This window comes from Centruroides vittatus, unplaced genomic scaffold, assembly GCF_030686945.1.
Source record: "Centruroides vittatus isolate TY-2023 unplaced genomic scaffold, ASM3068694v2 contig_1112, whole genome shotgun sequence".
NCBI lineage: Eukaryota > Metazoa > Arthropoda > Arachnida > Scorpiones > Buthidae > Centruroides > Centruroides vittatus.
This window is the reverse complement of record NW_027120714.1, coordinates 1,734,562-1,753,872: the sequence shown is the minus strand read 5'-3', so window position 1 is coordinate 1,753,872 and position 19,311 is coordinate 1,734,562. Positions and strand designations below refer to the sequence as shown.

Below are 19,311 nucleotides of genomic sequence, written 5' to 3'. Positions count from 1 at the left end.
ATATTTCTTTAAAGTTTAAAAAAAATAGGCACACGTACTTCTCTATTCCGGTCGAACAGTCCCATCATAATAAAACTAAACGACTGTAAAGTACAAAAGTCCTCATCATAAATCACAAGCAACGCGAAGTGGGCGTCAAGTAATTCACCTTGCACTGTCTGTAAATCATAGCCTATAGACCCCATCTACCATATGTATTCTTAACACTTTCTTCGACTAGAAAGAATTCCAAATCATGAGAAATTCGAATTTAAATGAAATATATTGCAACCAATCTTCTACTCCTTTCCACGCTCGGTTGGGCAATAATCAAGTGAAAAGGAAATTAGTCGAGGAGGAAGAGGGGGGAGGAGGAAGACGAGACACAGGGAATACAAACAGCTCTACATTAATATTATTCATTTATCAAATATGTTCTTTTATTTTTAATCGGATTTTATAATAAACTTTCCGCCCATTTATTCCTGTAAAATCGCATTTTTGGTTATTAACGGGTGCACTTAGTGCACACTAAGTGTCACACAATAAGCTCTCACCTATCGAGAATAATGGTGTAGTGTTTTATAAATCAATCACGTGGCCTTTTTTCCTTTGTTTTTTTTTCTTAATGGTTTTTAATTTCTGCTCTTCAACAATCGATTCGTCATTATAATGTTGATCGAATTTATAAGGTAAATTCTCCCCCCCCCTCTTCGCTTCTTCGCTCCTCCTCGATGATGTGTTACGATTTTTACATTTTAAATAGTTAATAAGAGGAGAGGTGGAGTCATGCAAACGACTTTACGCGCATAATGAACTGCAGCGGATCATTTTTGGTGATGTGGTAGCTTGCATAATGAAGTGGAGCGTATGATTTAACGTCACTATTATGTAGGGGGGAATTAAATTTCGCTCTTTTGTTCCTAAATAACTGGCGAAGAATGGAAATTTATTAATAGTTTAACGTGAAAAAATTTGTTAAAATATTCATAAATGATGAATAGTTTAGCGGGGGAAAATCAGTAGTAACTGTTGCGTGTAGTTTGATGTAAAGATGACGAAATTATTGGCGTAAATTGGTGCCCGTGTCCATAAACGGTGCGTGAAATGAACGATTTGGTGCTTATATTCGTAAATAATAGGAAAAAATACAAGATTTTACTCGTCGGTAGCGCGAAAAGTAAAAAAATTATTAACGGTTTAACACGAAAAATTGGTGAAGACATTCATAAACGAGGCAGAAAATGAAAAATTTAACACGAAATATTGATGAAAATTTTCATTAATAAGGCAAAAATACAGACTTTAACAATGAAAATTGATGCAAATATTCACAAAGGAGGCAAAGAATGAAGAATTTAAGACAAAAAAAAAATCAAAAATACCGCAAAGAATAGCAAAAATGACAAATAATTCTACACGAATACCACACGTCATCATTTTCTTCACCCAAAGAGATGCAAAAACAGTTAATTTTGTTGTTTTTTTCGGGTGTAGAATATATGTCAATTAGTTGTATAGAGTCTTTGATAGTGGCTGAATGTAATAAATAAAGATAACTTCATTAACTTGGTCGTATAGAAGGGTAAGTTGCATCATCATTAAAGGTGTCTTGAGAAAGAAGAAGATACATAAATTAATTAGTCATTAAGGAAATATCTACCTTATTTATTATAATAGTTGGGAAGAAAATGAAATCGATGGCCGGCTCGCATTATTAATCTTCAATTAATTTATTTCTTGAATTTAATTGATGAAAAAATTACGTATTATTTTTTTAATGGAAATTTTATCTATAAAAAGCAGTGAAAGCATCGTTATGTGCCATCTTAAACGTAATTAAACTTAATTCTAATCGTACTTAGTTCTAGATGCGAGTAGGATTCATTATAGAGCTACTTAAGTTTAGAAATTTCATTGTATACCTTCATTAATTCATTAATTGCTGATTCTAGAATTAAAAATACTAGAACCAGGAATTAGATGTATTGTTATCCATTATTATTCTAGAATTAAAAGAATTCTAGAATTAAATCTATTATTTTACTATTCTGGAATTTTTATTATTCTAGAATTTTTAATTTCTAGAATAATAATGAATAACTATACATCTAATTCCTGGTTCTAGAATTCTTTTAATTCTAGAATCAGCAATTAATGAATTAATGAAGGTATACAATGAAATTTCTAAACTTAAGTAGCTCTATAATGAATCCTACTCGCATCTAGAAATAAGTACGATTAGAATTAAATTTATTTAGTTCTAGAATTTTAATTTTAGAACATTATATTATCCTTCAGATCGAAAAATATAGTCAGATTCAGATTCGATACAATTCCGGAGCCGTAAATAAAACCATTTCTAGATACCTGTGTACGTAACAATGTGTACATATCATTAGATCTAGAACTTAATTAAGTTCGAAATATAATAAGGTCGACATTAGTCTAGTTCTAGAAGTAAATTTAGCTCTAGCATCACTAGTTATAAAACCTGTATCAAGTTCTAAATATGATAGCATACTTGATCTAAATATAGATCTAGTATCGAAAAATCTAGACCTACATGAGATTCTAGAACCAAATTTTGCTCTAGTATTGCCAGATTTAAAACTAAGTTAGGATTAATTCTAAGTTAAGTTACATAGTTCTATTTTTTCTAGTATTGCTAGATCTACAACTACAGGTAGCAGTGCGATTCTAGAAGAAATTTTTGCTCTAGAATTACAAGTTGCAACGTAATTCTCGAACAAAATTCAGTCGTAGCCGCGTCAATAAAGTTGTAAATTGTTTCAGGTTTAGTTAAATAGGAACAAACACTTAATTTATGCGCTAAACAAATTAAAGTAAATAATCTTTCGCTTCAAACTCCTTTTGTGTATCAAGACCGTAGCCGAAAAGGGGACAATTATAAACACTTATTACTCTATTATAAAGGCTGTTAATCCGAATAATTTTGGTGTTTTTCTCGAGCTACAAACCCCGATAATCCAATTAAACGATTTCAAAAACTTAAAAGAATTGTCTTCCTATTGTATTAGTTATATTACTCAGTAAATTTAATTAGCATTTGCAGAATGAAGTGCCTCCCCTCAATGTTTTCATTCGCAATTTCCATTGTAATCAGGATCGAACGGGGAGGGTGAAAGACAGAAGAGAGCAGGAAGAGAAGCAGGACGGAAGGTAGGAAAAAGTGTCAACTGTCTCTTTCCATATGGGCAATAGTAGAAAAGGTGACAAGGAAAGGCATCAGCTTGTCACTTAAAACAACGAATAAGGCAATTTGCGAATGGTCCCGTAACAGATTCCGTCTGACATAAGAAATTAAGTTTTCTCTCCTTTCTAATTATTTGTGTGTATCACTTCCAGAAAGAATCTTCCTTTTTACTTCTTCCACAGTTTATTGTTCGGCTCCTTGTCAAGTTCTTGACGTTTTCGGATCTGGAACATCATTACGTATCGGTGACGTTAAAGAATTACTTGTTACTGGCTTCGTGTAACACTGAGTTTACTTCAATTTGATGGGCAAATAATTACATCTCTTTAATTACACGGTAATTACATGGAGTGACGTAACGAAAAGAGTGTATCGTAAAAAAACATCGTTTAATCCCCAACAGTAATTACGATTCATATGTTTGATCAATCGCGCCATTTTTTAAAATGACAATTAACTGTCTGAAGCAGAAAAAAGGAGGAGAGATTTGCTGTTTTATTTTGAAAAAAAGAGGAAGAAGAAATGTCAATTTATCAGGAGCACTTCATCCGCATCACTTGGATGCAACTGTGAATGATGTTGATGAATCGGGACAATTTTTTAAAAAATATAATTAAGTTACTTAATTATGATTTAAATTAATTATTACTTAGAAAGTGTTTAAATATTTTTTTGTAGTTTATTTTTTTATATAAGTAAACGTGATTTTTTTAAAGAGCGTTGATGAATAATTAGGGAAATAGAAAAGTCGGGGTATTAATATTTGGAAAAATAGTAAAATGGGGCATGAATAGTTGGAAAAATAGTAAAAATGGAGCATGAACTGTTGGAAAAATAGTAAAAATAGGGCATGAATAATTTAAAAAACAGTAAAGTGGACCATGAATAGTTGGAAAAATAGTAAAAAATTGGGCATGAATAGTTGGAAAAATAGTAAAAATGGGGCATGAACTGTTGGAAAAATAGTAAAAATGGGGCAGAAATAGTTGGGAAAATAGTAAAAATGGGGCCTGAATAGTTAGGAAAATATAAATTAATAAATATATATTTTTCCAATTAAATTTGGTTTCAGTCTATGGTTTTATTTACGCAATTATTACACGGTTCCTTTCAAAAGCTTGGTAAACTTTGGATGTTTCCTATAGATTGAACGTCATAACTAATATTTCTATGAAGAGAATATCATGGTAAATTATAAATTTCCATTAGAAACAGTCTTAGGAAACCACGTTAATGAAATCATAACTATAAACCGTGATTATCCATAATGAATCTTGATTATCCAACAGTGAACTAAATTTAATGAAGGGTATTTAAAGTAATTTATAATTTAGAAAACATTTAACCTAGAAAACACTCCATAAAGTAAATAATTATAATTAATATTAGAAAAAAAATGGAACGAAATTTAATGTAAACTAATGCAAAATAGTTGTTACAACGATAATGATGATGGTATTTCTGCATGATTAATCATCATCATAATTCACTTTCCTTACCTAAATATACGGTTTTAATCAAAATTATGGTTAAGAATATTAAATAATTAATAATAAACCAAATACATTTTAATTTTCAATCGAAAAACATTAAAAATTCTAGTAAAACCAGAAGAAAACGAGTTTTTTCCCCCATTAATTTGCTTAAGAAGGCGTTCAGCAAAGGGGACATTTTTTGTATTTTTGGGGAGAAATTTTATTAAAATTGTGGTAAATAATATTAAATAATTAATAATAAACCAAATAAATTTTAATTTCTAATCGAAAAACATTAAAAATTCCGGTAAAACGAGAGAAAAAAAAAAGAGTTTTCCTCATTAGTTTGCTTAAGAAGGCGTTCAGCAAAGGGGGCATTTTTAAGTATATTTTGGAAATTTAGGGGAGTTTTATCAAAATTATTGATAATAATATTAAACAATTAATAATATAGCAGATAAAATTTAATTTTTAATCGATAAACATAAAAAATTTCAGAAGAACGAGTTTTTTCCATTAGTTTGCCTAAGAAGGCATTCAGCAAATGGGGTATTTTTTTGTATTTTGGGGGGTTTTTTCGATGCTTTCGTATACGTCGATCCTTCAATTTAATAAAAAACATATTCAAAATTCTGAATATTAAAATACATAAAAGTTATTTTGAATTATTTCGACAACTTCAACATATTCCTCTATTCAAATGACAAGCGGAGATATAACAATATTAAAAAGTGAATAAATCGGAGAAGACAAATGGAAAAAAAGTAAAATATGTTACATTTTTTGAATGAAATAAAAATAAAAATAAAATTGCATTTTTTATTATTATTATTTTTAAATCGATGTTTTTTTAAACCAATTTTACAAGGGACAAATTCGATTTTGAGTGTACTTTACTCAATTATTATGATAGAATGATATAATTTTTTGGAATTATTTTACAACTTTTTTCTTGTTTTTTACTTGCTAAATGTGCTTAAAATATTAAATCAATCCGAGGAATAAATATTATTAAAAGTTTAACGTATATAAATCACTTTCTGCGAGGAAATTTTGGGTTTTTATCGCCTCTTTTTTTTGGAGGGGGTTAAATTAATGAATAAAACTACGCAGTCGGTGTTTCAATTTTTACTTTTTACGTGTTTCCTCATTAATTAAATAGACAGAAGAGGATATTTAATGAGGAAATTTCCTCATTAAATATTCTCTTCAATTCTACTTTAAGATATGTCAATTTACAGTCTTTCAAATCTCGTCAATCTATTCTAATTCACGAGAAGACGAATTTAAATCTCTTAAACATCTCTTAGCTCGTGAGGAAATTCGTTTAAACCTCTTTAAGCCGTATTTACTCACGAGGAAACTCACTTTAGTCGCTCCAATCCTCCCTTAATTCTTAATTAATTGTTTCTTAAGTCTCTTCAATAAGCTTTGATCCAAGAGGAAACGAATTTAAATCGATTTAAACCTTAACATACGAGAAAATTCATTTAAACTTTTTCAAGACGTATTTACTCATGAGGAAATTGACATAAGTCTCTTTAATTTACGAGGAAAATTACTTGAGGCATTGAAGTAACTTTAATCCATGAGTAAATGAATTTAAATCTCTTAAATTCCTCTTAACTCATGAGGAAAGTCATATAAGTCTATTCAATCCTCCTTAATTCACGAGGAAAGAACTTGAGTCTTTTCAATACGCTTTAATTTATGAGGAAATTCATTTAAATCTCCACGACATCTTAACTCGTGAGGGAGCTCATTTAAATCGATACAGAAACTCATTCAAATAGATATCAAGAGGGAAGAAGCTACTTGATGAGGGAATTTCCTGTCTACTAAATCGATCTATCAGTTCTACTTTGATGTGAAAATAGTCAACTCTTGTGAGGAAATTTTAAATTAACTCTGACGCTCTTTCAATGTAATTGGAACTGAAATTTCCTCACTGAAACTGATATTTCTTTATAAAATGAAACCTCTCTGAATAAAGCGTATGGTAACAGACTATTAAACCCTTAATATTATAAGAATTCAGTTTTAGTGAGGAAAATGTAATTTTTTAATGGGAAATTGTTTGGTTTGAGATGAAATATTACTTTTAATAAGGAAAACAGTGATTCTAACAGAGGGAAACAATAGTTTTGTTAATGAAAATTGTTACATTTTTAATAATAAAAATAGTCAAGTCTAATGAGGAAAATGTTAATGCCGATGAGGAAAACAGCAAACCGAAGATAGCCACAAGATTTCTTTAAAAAAAAAATTAAACTCGATGAGGGAAAAAAGTCAATTTTACACAAGAAAACTATAAGAACTCCGGAAAAACATCAAACCTGGCGAGGAAAATTGAGGAAAATAGCAAATTCGACAAGAGAAAAATCAACTTTTGCGAAGAAAACATCATGAAAACTTCATAAAAATATCAAATTTACTTCAAAAAATAAGAAAAAGTCTATAAAATTACAAATCGAAAAACGTTTAAAAAAATTCAATTATCTTAAAAAAAACAACAAAACCTCCAAAAATTACATTTAAAAAAAGAATAAAACATGGAAACAATTGATCTAAAACAAAATAAAAACGCAATAATTTGACATTTTTAATAAATTTATTTGACTATAAATGCAAAGAAAGATGGAGGGAAGAGGAAGAGGAGGAGGAATAAAATATTTTCGAATGGAATCAAACATGACATTATGCTAAACAGGATTAACATCAAAACTTCACACAGCCTGACTGCAAACCAACTAATACCATTTCTGTTATATTCCACCATCAATGTCTGCTATTTTCAAAATCAAATAAATTCTCCAAGGTGGTTTTTCGATTGGACTTTGAAAGGATTACAGGATATAAAATTGCCATAGGAGGCGAAGAGAAAAGGGGAAAAAAGAATAAAAATATGAAAAACTGACGTGATAAATCGGATATTAATACATTCCCGATTCGATAAAAGTGGAAAAATTCGTTAGAAATTATCGATTTTCTCTAATAATTCCATGATTATATGCAGTTTTTTTTTTGGTGTGTGTGTGTGTGTGTGGAAGAAAAGTGGCATTTTTGTATTGATGTTCTTGCAGCTGGCATGATGAGAATGGAGTGCCAAGATTGAAGAAATAAGTGCCCCGTGTCCACATACAGATCTGCAATATTCGTTTGTTCGTCCTACTACACCATCATTAGTGATGTCCTATGTTCATGCATATTTCAAGAGCCTGCAGATGTTCCTCTCTGTCACATGACCATTTCGCTCTCCTCTTCCATTGTTAAACGTCTGGACATTTCCAACAATATAAAATCGGCCATTTTTCTGTTGTCTCCTTGTTTTCTTCGCCGATCTTTAAATGAACTGTGTTTATGTATTTTATGATTAATCGTGGTGTTTTCTGGTGTTTAGGATTCTAGAGAAACAAAACAGTGGGTTAAATTTGACCAATTGGAGTGAAAATTTGAGTATCAGTGTCGACATCCGTATCAACTATCGAAATATTCAGTAATATGGTATTGAAATGCCTGTTAAATCAAGTAAAGTATCAAAAATCTAGCTTAACTAGCGATAGCAGTATTAAAATCTCAATTAAATATAAATGTCAGTATCATAACAGCCAGTAGAGGATCGAAATCGGTACCAAAACAAGCAGCAGGAGGTCGAAATATCCAATAGAGAATGAAAATCAGTATCAGAATCCCCCACTTAAATATCGATAGAGGCAGCAAAGTATATCTGTTAAATATATCAACCATCAGTATCGAAATCCCAGTTAAATTTCAACACCAACACCAAATATTAGTCAAGTATCACCCGACGGGGAAAGCATTATTTTAAATTCTTTACACTCATTTAAAGGGGATGGGGGTTTTAATTGAGAGGGGAGAGAAAGGAGGAAAGCGTGCAAATTACCAGAGAAGAAATTTGGTTAAAATTCATTCATTATTTCAGATATTTTTACTATAATAGAAGAAACATTCTTCAACATTGCTACACATTAATGTAGAAAAAATTTCAACGAACACTAAATTAGAGAAGATGGTGCCTGGGGGAGACCATCACTGTCGTTGGGAAGGCAAACGGCGCTCACACATTTGATTCAATTGTGTTACTATGGTAACGAACATAGTGAAGCGGTGCTGCCTCCAGCAGAGAACGTTGGTCTGTCTACCTTGCAATCTAAAATATTCAGGTGCACAACTAGAATATTTACCAGACTTCTGATAAAACACAAGTTTTTTTCTCCAGAAAGTATGAAAGAAAGATGACAGCAATATCTGCACAATGTCTATTGTTTCCCTTCCGTTTATTGTAAATTTTTATAGTTCTTTTGCAATAGTTTCGCTGCCGGTAAGCCGAGTCAGATGAAATATAAAAAGGTTAAGAAATGTTACTGCTGAATTTACAAGTGTGAGAGTGAGTATACAATATCTGTTTACATTGTTTTCTCTATGACTAGGGATGTTGAATTTAATTAAGTAGCAACTTCGGCCCGTAAATTATCGCGAAAGTACAATAGAAGGTAAATACACTGATTCGCATCCTTCAGATAAACGCTACAAGCTGTAGTGTCTAGTGTGACAGGAGACTGTTTTTATGACTTTAAAATCAATAATATAGGTAGATATTGTGTAAAAATGCGTGAAATTTTGTTAATTAATTCTATTATTTTGTTTCTACAAACAGTTATTTGAGATTTAATACAATTGGTGCACTACAGTTGATTTTTTAAGGGTGTGGCTCGCGAGCTACAGGTTGGGAAACGATATCCTGAGCTAGAAAATTTATTGTTATTTTATTGTTGGAATTTAGCAAATATAGTTAAAGTTGTAATTTATTCTGTACAAAATTTTCGTTTATATTGTATCGCTCGAGGATAATTGTTAATACTTTCTCAGTTTATTTGTTAGAAATTATAATTACGTAGTACTTTTACACGCCATTCTCAACGTTTGATTGTGAAATATACGAGCAAACAAGCGTGAAATTTTCGCATGTAATTTTATTTTAAACGCATTTATAACGTTAAAAAATATTTTGGAAGTGGTTTCGAGACAGAAATTATTGTTAAACAGTAAAAAAAAAAGAATCAAGTTTGTGACATTATCGAACGATTACTTGATCTCTTTTGTGGTTCTCCTGAGGTCGTTCATATAGAAATACTGTATATCTTCTGCAAGATGCGGTCTGAAGTCGTTTGAATTAGTACATTGTTATAGGGTTTCTATAGAGGGTCCATATATCCTGCTTCTATGAAGGTTCGTAAGAATACAGCTCAATAAGGCCGATAAGTTTGGGGCGTGTGGTTGGCCATATTGTTACTAACAACCGCTGTCTCACCGCACTTTTCTTGTCTGTCCTATTGATCTGGTTGCAGTCACCTGTGCGGCCATCTGGTCTATACACCCCAGGCTAAAGAATTATGCAAGAGAATAACTATACAGGCAAGCAGGGGGGCATTGTAGCGAGAAAGAAACTATGCTTCACAACCATCTTCCTTTCTCTATAAACGTCTTATGTACGTAAAAAAATATATAGGAGGAGGGTAGGGATTTTCAGGGGTTTTAATAAGGCTAAACTGATTAACATCTTACAATTTCATAAGCATCACTCTTTCAACAATAGTCGTTTAGTGTATTCATTTGTATGGATATACATACAATGTATGTCTTTTCAGTTAACTCACGATACGATTATGATATTTAAAAACATATTTATTTTATGTTATTCAACAACTATCATATTTATTCTTTCGTTCTTTTTTTTCAGGATGCCGAGGTTAATTTTTTTTCGATCTGGTTCATTGCCTTGTCATTGTGATGGTGTAATAGCCGGTGTGGTGCTGTGGATGATGATGCCACCAAGACTAATGATCCTTTATATCCAGTCTAACATGTGGTCTCCTTACAACTAAAATCATGACTCAAACCAGCTTTATCCTTTCTACTCTTTAAGAATATAAGAAGAGAATACTTGAAGACTATTTTTGCTTTTTTCTTTTAATAAATATTGTTTTAAGATGGTTACCATTTATACCTAAATGACTACGGGTGTATTATTTATTTTTTCGGATTATAATATATTTTAAACGTTAAAAAAACGGTTTATTTAAGTTAAACGCTTACTCGATTATTCAAATTTTTAAATTTAGCAACGTCAATGACGTTTTGAAATGTGATTGGCTATCGCTTGCAAACGTCGAGTGAAATAACCAACAAGCTTGCTATTATTCAGTCACGTGACTGAGTTTAATAAATGTGATTGGTAGTCACTTGCAACTGTTGAGCGCGTGTTTTCTAATTTAATACTTTTAAAACATTATTATAAGGAAGAAATTCGGTTACAAAATACTTTACAAGTAATATTATCAGATAATATACTGGACAGATGTTTAATCGCTAATCACGTAATCGATTTTTTTTAAATTTACAATTGGAAATTGCGTGCAAATTTAAAGTGAAAAATCTGTCTTCTCCGACGTTGTAACAAAATGACACTTTGTATTCAATGTCACGATACTCAAATTATTGAGCACGGATTATGAATATTGAAATTTTTTAAATATTTAATCACGTGACTAACACTAAGGAATATGATTTGTAGTCGCGTGCAAATTTGTAATCTTATAAAAAGCGATGTAACGATACAATAATAGACTTGCCAGTTAATGTTACAATATTCGTTTATTAAATAAAGAAAACGAATATTAATATACGTCAATATTTAATCACGTGAACAATATTAATCAATTTAATTGGCAATTGCATGCAAATGTCGAGCGAAAGAAACCATATTTCTGACACTGCATTAGTAGCTTCGTATATATACAGAAAACGAACGATAAAATAAAAATACAACCGAACCTGTGAATCACGGCCACTGACGGGTAAATAAAAAATGGCGGCTGTTTGTTGTTTAAAGGTTACTGTGTATGCATTGTTTTCTTTAGAAAAGTTCTTGAAAATGGCCGACTGTTTTTATGCTTAATCACGTGACCGATAACTAACTAAAATGGCAATTGCATGCAAAAATCGAGTGAAAGGAGTAACTAATACATTCCCTCTAACAATTTACCGAATACGAAAGATATACGACGTGTTTGTAATACATTTAAATTTTAAAAAAATCACGTGATCGATATTCATCAATTTAATTGGAAGTCGCATGCAAACGTCGAGCGAAAATTTGTAAATTTCCAACGCAACAATGAAGCAGCAGCTTCAGTGTTTTTATATTGCACAACATTCACCAACCGAACACAAGATTAAATGCCAACATTTTCTACAAATTAAATACTAATAATAATACATTAAAAAAATCTCTTATTCATTCATTATTGACATAACAAAAAAGGAAAGAAGGAAAAGGGGGACGGAGAAAAAAACGTCTTAACAAAACCCAAATGGCTGCAAAGGACAGGAGGGAAAAAAATGCTTGTGGAGACAACCGAGTTAAGTGTGTTTGATTCATGTGACTACTTAAGCAGGCGTTTATTTACGTTATCGCCAAGTTAAGACTTAAAAGAACTGTGCTTTTTAAACACTAGATTAGAAATTTGCTGCTTTTCTTATGAACTAAGTAAACATTTCGTTCTGTTACTCGACCCCATTGTTGAATACTTCCAATAGTTACTTTATTTATGATCACTACCAATTGCTTATCATACACACACACACACACACACACACAAAAGAATTGAAGCAACACACAGAAAAAAAAATTAGTGACTAAAATATTTAGGTTAAAAGGAAATTGTGTTTTATTTATTGTTAGAAGTTCTCTATAAATGAAATTGTTATGATTGTTTAGATAACGGGGGAAAAATGTCATTGTTTGTATATTGTTGGCTGGATTCAGTTTAAGGTTACATAATGTTACGAAGCGGGGTTGTATTTTTCTATCCCGTAATAGGCAGAACAGACACAAGAATGTTTTATCTGTTGCGTCCATCGAATAGGTTCAAGGACACGGAGTTAGGTAAATAGTCTCCGTGCCACCCCATCTGGTAGACAGTATTCGGCCGTTGTTGACCCTCTTCAGAAACTAGATTATTACAATTGGATAAAAATAAGTTAGAAATAAAAGAAATGTAATTTATTTGAATTGTGTTTTGTGTGTATGCGCGTGCTCTTTTGTGAAAAGATGGGTTCTATGTGGTTCATTTTATGCGTGGCTTCTGTTCTGTACGTGTATTCGTTGCGGCTTGTAGATTCTGGAGCTTCGATCTATGTGGCTCACTTTGCGTTGCTTCTGTGTTTTTGTACGCGTTTACTAGTGTCTTTGTAGTGTGTATGCGGCTTGTATTTTGTGGGAGCTTCGATTTGTATGGGTCATTTTGTTTTTTTACGCGTGTGTCTTTGTAGTGTGTACGTGGCTTGTGTTCTATGCACGCAGAAGTGATTTTTGTTCTGTATTTGTTCTACATGTATGTACGGTGAGTGTAGTATGCTCTGTACCTACACAATTACAGCTACATGCATTATCTAAGTACAGTACAGTACCTATGACTGATTTTTATATATACAGTATGTATACTGGCAGTAATCTTTGAACAAAAATGTAAAATAACTCCAAGAATAATTTACACATACAGTGTTTATGGTGGCTTATTATGTTTTTCTTTCAGAACAAATTGCATTGAGTCACGTGTAATTCTAGACGTTTCCTTAACAAGCAGAGAGAATGTCCTTTGTAATGGGCAGATTGACGCGGTTCAGAATAGGTCGATTATGAAAAGAATTTACCTGTTACATATGGATGGAGTTGGGAACATTGAAGAGAGTCCTTTTGATAAAAATGTCTCTTTCCGTGGGAAGTAACATCAAACAATTTCCAATGTCACGACCCCTAACGAAGACGTAACAGCTGGTCGTAGACAATAATTCCACTGCCATAACTGACCCCCATCGATGGTTCTTACAGCCCAACCTATCAGATAATTGTTAAAATATTAAACTGCAATTAAACTGTTGGAAGTTATAATGGATTAAGTACAATGGTAACTCAGGTAGTGGATCAAGTGGATTGTGTACGCAGCAACAAAAGGCTCTTTGATGTCGACTGTTAAATTATCAAATTGCAATTAAGACATTTCAAGTAACTAAGTGACAGATTATTCTATAGATCAGATAAGAAGTGTTTGTTCTTTGATATCCATTGCAGAATATAAGGACGCCATTAGAACGTTGGTAAACGATGGAATTCAAATCGATAACACCCAGGGATTTAAAAATTGTAACAAATAGAGAAGATACGTTCGGTTGATACAGAAGCAAAGAGATCAAATACACTGAAAAAGTAACCCCCCCCTCTTGCATCAGTAGCTCGCTAATTACAGGCAAGTATCGGCGATCCTGTAATAACTGTTTCTCTGCACTTTTATTGTCCACTTGAAGGGAGTTTAGATAAGCAGAGGAGCTGTTAAAATCTCGACTGATCCCGTAAAGTGACACTGGACGGGATTGTGTCTTCTGAATGGACTGAAAGATAAGTGGCATCGTGCTATCGACGATGTCAATGTATCCGGGTTGCAGCAGCCAACGTGAAAAACCAGAGATTGCAAGAAAATTTGTCCGTGGCCATTCCCACCCCCCGAAAAGTTGAAAAATCTAACCTTTTATTGATTGGAGTTAAGACAAAAGAAAATTGAGTTGTGTGTGCACGTTTTTTTCCTTTCTTTGTCTCGAGTTTTCTGATATAAAGTAACGAGAATTATTCTAGGGATTGAAAAGTGGAGTAGGTCGATGATCCTATACGACAGCTTTTACAGTGTCATCGACTATGCAATTTATATATAAGTAGGTTCTACATAAGGATTTTCTATAGGATTTCGTTTAAAATTCCGACAATTCTGTGTACGATTCGTACATGTTTATATTTATAAGCAACTACTATGAGATTCTACACAAGTAACTCCTACAAGATTCAGCATAAAAGTTCTATAAGAGTCCTTATAGATAATTAGTGTAGGATTCTATATAAAAGCTATTTACATAGTTTCTATAGAATTTTGTACAAGTAATAACAGGATTAAAGGATCCTATAAGAATAATTTCAATAGGATTTATTTATTATAAGATCTTACAAAAATGATTTCGACAGGATCTAATTGTAACAGTATCCTACGAAAATAACATCTGCAGAATACATAAGATTTTATACAAGTTAATGATAAAAATTACTTATATAAAATCCTAAAAAGGCCATAGAATCATTTAAAAATTCCCGAATCCTACAGAAATTGTTTACACAAAAAGCAGCTGTTGTAGGATTGTATATAAACAATTTTTACAGGATTTAATCACGTAATATTCGAGAAAATTCAATCAATAAACACGAAAAATCATGCTTTTCATCACATATTTTTACAGTAAATTACATAAAATCTGGTCATTATCCTAAAAAAAACCGAGTCCCAAGTTTATACAAATTAACGTTATAAAAATATTGGCGATAAAATCTTTTAAAAAAAAGGACAGAAAATTCTTCGGAATTTGGTAAAAATCTTTAATTCAAGTTAGTTAAGATCTTAAAACTTGATCTGTTTTGGACCTCTTTAATCAGATCCATCCACTTGTCAAACATGTCAACTTGATATCGGGCCTATGGGCGAATAACTAATTGGCTAAAGTTAACTAAATATTTTTCCTTTTCTTTTTAAATTTCTATATAATTTATAGATAATATAAAAATATATTTAAATATTAATTAAATTTCTTTTTTAATTTAAATTTAAATTACAGAGAAATTACTCCAGCATCAATTAGAAAATGCACGTAAATAACCCAATAGAAACTACGAACTTTTTATAACTATATGCGTAAAAATCTCTTTAAAATTCTATTTTTCTGCATTTTTTAGACGAATAAAAATCAATTTTCTAAGCTATTAATGTGCTCAATTTCGTTAGAATTTTATAAAATTGTCTTAAAATTTTCTTTTCTTCCGCATCCTCATATAAAGATGCAATCTTGAAACAGCGATTTTAGCTGTTTCATAGCTTTTATACTGAAAATTTATGTTGAAACTGCTGCTGAAATACTCAAAAAAATATTTATAAAATCTAAAAGAAAATTATAGCAACAAGCCAAAATATAATTGCTTTTCTTAGATTCATTTCACTGCAGTTCATTCGATATTAGATTAATTTTACATCATCCAAGAGAATTGAATATTTAATTTACAGCAATGTTTTTAGAATTTTCGTCTTCATAAACATGCAATTTCTGATTAAAAAATCATTCGAAAAATCCACAAAATTTAGTAGAATTACTTCCTTTAATTTTGCAGAATTTGTTATTTTTTAGAAGATTCAAAAAACTCAAATACTATGCAATTTTTAGAGACTTTATAATTAAAATTCTGCGATTTTATCTAAAAAATTTCAGAATTATACTGACTAAAAGCTATAGAGAAATTTCTAAAAATAGTTTCCACAATAAACATGCAATCTTCTTCAATTTTGTAGATTTTATAATTGTAAAACATCAGAAAACTTCTCTATAAACATTCTAAAAATCCCCGAAAAATGTAATAAGAGTTGATTTCTTGAAATTTACAAAATACCTGATTTTTTTAGAGGGTTCAAAACCGAAAAAAAAATTTTAAATCAATTTAAAGAAAATAAAATGTTTAAATATGGAATTTATAAATGGAAATAAAAATAATTTGATTTTTTAGAATTTTTCAATTCTAAAAAATTTGAAAAGGATTTTTAAATTTTCTAAACTTTTAAGAGATTTTTAGAAGCGATTCTTTAGGTAAAAGTCTCTTTAAAAAGGTTCCTAATGAGTTTCTTATGTTCCTAAAAATAGTTTTAAAAATTCTAAAAATCAAACTTTTCGGAATTTTTTTTAATACTTTTTGTATGAATTTCATTTATACAAAAGCTTAAAAAGATTTTAAGAGATTCACTTCGATTCATACGATATTTTTTGTAAGATTATTTCTTACAATTTAAAAAACCGTTGTAAGAAATAATCTTATAAAAATGTAAAAAAGTAAGAAAAATTCGAAAAAATTTTTCTAAATGGGTGCAAAAATATCTAAAAATTGTGAGAAATCCTCAAAAACCTTTTTAAATGGGGCGCAAAAATACGTAAAAATTGAGAAATCCTCAAAAACCGGTAGTTAAATGGGTGCAAAAATATGTAAAAATTGTAAGAAAAATTCCCGAAAACCGCTTATTAAAAGGGTGCAAAAATATCTAAAAACTGTGCGAAAACCCCAAAAACCGTTTATGGGTGCAAAACATGAAAAATTATAACAATTCGTAAAACCGGTCAAAAAATGGGTGCAGAACATCTTAAAATCGTAACAAAAATTCGGAAAAACTGTTCTAAAATGGGTGCAGAATATCTAAAAATTGTAAGAAAAATTCGCAAAAAACGTTCTAAAAATAGGTGCAAAATGTTTAAAAATTGTAAAAAAAAATTCTAAAAAACCCTTCTAAAAATGCTTGCAAATATATAAAAGTATGAAGCCCGAAGGCAGAGATTTTGTGGGATTTTTCTAACAAACCAACAAACCGACGTACTTCACTTTGACGCTATTGAAAATATACAATATGGGATTAACTTCCGATCCCATTATCAAACTAAATTTATTAGTCACGTGTTTAATAAACCTTACATTTCATAAGGTATTTCTGGTGGAGTATTATTAATTTTGAACCAAGTTAAACTAAATTTGTATAGACAAACCCTAACCTGATAATCATATTAAGTGTATTTAATATGATTAAATCGCTTAGAATTTTGATTCGCATCTGTCAAGCAACCGAATAATTTATTGATAAATATTACAAACTGTTAGGAGTAATTTTCTCTAATTTAAAAATTATGAATAGTTCTTTTTTAAAAAATTGTTTTGGTAAGTGTAATTTAAAAAAAATGTACGTTAAGAGGTAAAGATTTATCCAAAATAAAACATGTAAAACATTTAGGGAGCTTTTAAAGGCTAAAAAAAGGCAATTTTTCTCTGAAAAATTTTCCAAAATGTCTCTACAAATGTATTTAAAGCCTCCAAAAAAGCTTTGTTTATCGTAAATGAAGCCTCTAAAAAATTCTGGAATATTTTAGAGACTGAAGAACAGCAATTTTTCTCTTAAAAAATGTTTTAATACGTCTCCTGAAAAATTTATTTATCCAAAATGAAGCCTCTGGAAAATTCTGGAAACTTTTATAGGTTCAAAAAATCAATTTTTCTCTAAAAAATTCTCTAAAATGTTTCTAGAAATGTGTTTTAAAAACTAAAAAAAGTTTTTAATAAAAATCTACGATTTAACGATTAAAAAATGAATATTTCTTAGAATTTTTCCTGTAAGTTTGTACATTTGAATTTAATTTTTTATTCAGAAAATGTTGATAAAGTCTCTAAAAATTTAAAGAATTTTTTTAGAAACTCCAAAGACTGTCTATGAAAATTTTATTTGAAAGCCGAATCGTGCGGTAAACTAGCCAAAAATCTATAGAATAATACTCTAAACGTGAGAAAACACGCGTAAAAACATTTAAAATAAATTGACAAGTTAATAACAATCAAGTGAAAATGATATAAGTTGTACTGTACATTTCCAACTGTCGATTAAAACTTTTATACTCGTCATCTTACTAATTAAGCAGAGAACCGCCTATATTTACCGAGATAATTTTTGGCACTCCTACAGATTTTACTGTAAAAATCTCTAAAGAATTTCTAATGAATTTTTAAAGTCTATAAAATCTTTCAAAAAAATAGCTGATATTTTTCGACTGAAAATTTGTAATTTAATAATTATAAAATAAAGATTTTTAGAACTTTTGGCATTATTTGAATACTCTACTTTTTTAAATAACTAATAAATCACAGATCATACGTAAAAAGATAAAAAAAAAATATTCTCTTTGCAGTCTCTAAAACTTAAATTTCTAAACATTTCTTGAAGTCTCTAAAAGTTTAAAGGCTTTTTAGAGATTTCAAGAAGCTTAGTTTGATCTAACAAATCTTTAAAAAAGTAGTTATAAAAATCTATAATGAATGTCTGAAGCGTTTTCTTCTTAATTTAAATATATACTTTGAATTTTTCGCTTCTAAATACGTTTAAAAAGATTTTTAGAGGCTTCAAAAGATTCAATTTTTTTAAAAATTTTAAAGGATCCATAAATTAAGAGAATCTTTTACATTGTTTCTTCTGTAAAATACTTTAAAATATTTTGGAAACGTCAAAAAACTCAATTTTTCCGATGAAAATTCTCTAGCATCCTATTGACAGCATCACAAGAGAAAATTCCTGAGGTTTTTAGAAGGCTCCAAAATTCCTCAAATTCAAAAAAAGTTGAACTATTATATTTGTAATGAAATTATGATAATTTAGAGTAAATAATCTTTTAAAATAATTATAAAAATCAAGAAAGAAACTAGGGGAAAAAATTAAGCAATTAAGATTTATATAAGAAATAATTAGAGCTATCCACTTCATTAGTTAAAAGGAGGAGGAAAAGGAGATCAGAGGGAGGAAAAGGAAGGAGGGGAAGAAAAAATGAAAGATTCATTATTGTATAGGATTAATGAATATATCCAATAAAACTTAATAAATTGCCAAAGGCAAAACGGTTATTATTGTGACAAAAGGGGGAAAAAAACCAATTAACTTTTAACGTAAACAAAGA

General features: G+C 30.2%; 1 protein-coding gene and 1 long non-coding RNA gene across 3 annotated transcripts in view; one reads left to right on the top strand and one right to left on the bottom strand.

The window, feature by feature from the left end:
• LOC136976790 (ephrin type-B receptor 2-like) overlaps positions 1 to 19,311 on the bottom strand; it is a 57,301-nt gene that overhangs the window by 14,964 nt on the left and 23,026 nt on the right. The gene's annotated exons all lie outside the window — the stretch shown is intronic.
• LOC136976804 (uncharacterized) lies at positions 8,649 to 10,676 on the top strand. The gene is made up of 3 exons (XR_010880986.1): positions 8,649 to 8,824; positions 8,912 to 9,079; positions 10,433 to 10,676. It is a non-coding gene; the product is annotated as an uncharacterized lncRNA (long non-coding RNA).